Genomic DNA, 2,149 nt, shown 5'->3' on the forward strand with positions numbered 1-2,149 from the left:
AAGATTTGTTTAATTTATTCCCCCACCCCTCATTGTTTGAAGTCTCTGTTTGCTCTCTGTGTCCATTCACTGTGTGCTCGTCTACTCTCTGGGAGGCACCGGGAACTCAACCTGGGACCTCCCATTTGGGAGGGAGGCGCCCAATCACTTGAGCCACCTCAGTTCCCTGCTTTTGTTGTATCTCTCATTGTCTTTTCTCTTTGTGTCTCCTTGTTGTATCTTCTCGTTGCATTGACTTGCCGTGCCTGCCTGTCACGCACTAGCTCACTGTCTTGCTGTCTTGCTTTCTCTTTTCCAGGAGGCACCAGAAACTGAACCTGGGACTTCCCATGTGGTAGGCAGGTGCTCAGTTGCTTGAGCCACATCTGCTTCCCCCAAGAGACATTTTAAAACCACTCCACTGTACACATTTTGACTTGGGGGATACTTTTTTTCCTTTTAGCCGAAAGTAGATTCCACACCTAGGTATATACCCAAGATAATGAAAACATACATCCACCCCAAATATTGTATGTGGTAGGGGTGAAGAAAGGGAAGTTAATGCTTAATTAGTACGGGGTTTGTCTTTGGGGCGATGGAAGACTTTTGGTAATGGATGGTGGTAGTGGTGGCACAACATTGTGACTGTAATTAACAGCTCTGAACTGTACATCCGAAAGTGAATAAAATAGGAAAGTTTAGGCTGTATGTATGTTACCATAATCAAAATTAAAAACCCATAGAACTGTACAGCATGGAGAGTGAACCCTAAATTATAGGCCATAGTTAATAGTGCAATTATATTGTTTCATCAATTGTAACAAAGTTATCACACTAACTCAAAGTGTTAATAACAGGGAAAACTGGGGTGGGTATATGGCAACTCTGTGTTTTCTGCATGACTTTTCTATAAACCTTCAATTGCTCTAATAAAAATAATTGCGCACAGACGTTCGTAGCAGTATTATTCATAATAGCCAAAAATGGAAACAAACTAGATGTCCATCAGCCAATGAGTGGAAAAATGAAATGTGTATAGCCATACAATGGAATATTCTCCCACAATAAAAAATGCAGTGCTGGTATATACTACCACACAGACGAAAATGTTACGCTAAGTGAAAAGCGTCAGTCACAAAAGCCCACATGTTGGATGATTCCCTTTATAGGAAATGTCCAGGATAGGCAAATCTGTAGAGATAGAAAAAGGGATAGAGGTTGCCAGCAGCTGGGGGGGAGGGAGCTGTTATTGGGTGTGGGGTTCTGGAATTAATTGTGGTGATGGTTGCGCAACCCTGTGACTACCCTAAAAACCATTGAGCTGTATACTTTACATGGCTGAACTGTGTGGTATGTGAATTATGTTTCAATAAAGCCGTTATAAAAGGAAAAAGAAGCAGAGCGTTTCCCCTTTCAAGCATGCAAAGTGTAAGAATTTGATTTCACAACCACGGGGTCTGCTTCAGTTTATGAGTGGAATTTTTATTTTTCAACAGCTTTGAGTGCGTTCCTCAAAGCTACTTTACTCGAGATCCAGTGTGTCCTCAGAAGCCACCCCGCCCCTCGCCACCACTGGCCCGCAGGCCGGGTCACCCTATCTGTGGCCCTCGCCCCGCTTCATTCCACGCCCCACCCCCCGTGCCCACAGCACCCAGCTGCTGCCAGCTCCCAAATGCCGGAGCTGCCACCTGGGGCCCTGGTGGCGCCGGGGCCCGCGCTGTTGTGGTGTGTTTGGATGGGGCGTGCGTTCCCTGCCAGCGTTACCAGGCTCGAAGGGTGACTAATCCCAGCTGCATTTTTGGTTTCAGCTGCTGGACTGTTCAGCTGGAGGACCTCAAATCTCTCAGCTGTTTTTAGAGAAGCTTGGCTCCCAGAGGCGGATGCAGGAGTTTAAACAGGGTGACACCCCATTCTCCGGGCCCCTCAGCCACCGCTCACACGCAGATGTGTCCAGCAACTCTTTCCTGGCACTTTCTTTGTGCCAGCCACTCTTCTGGGGACAGAGGCGTGACAAGACTGAGTTCTTGTTCTAATGGGACTTTATAACAACAAACAATACTCAACTGAAGAAGGAGGAGATTGTTTTCTAAGTTCACATTCAGTAATAAAAATATATCTTAAAAAATACTATTAGGGTGGGTTGAGGAAAAATTACAATAAATGTAAGGTA

This window comes from Dasypus novemcinctus, chromosome 2 (genome assembly GCF_030445035.2).
Source record: "Dasypus novemcinctus isolate mDasNov1 chromosome 2, mDasNov1.1.hap2, whole genome shotgun sequence".
Classification (NCBI taxonomy): Eukaryota; Metazoa; Chordata; class Mammalia; order Cingulata; family Dasypodidae; genus Dasypus; species Dasypus novemcinctus.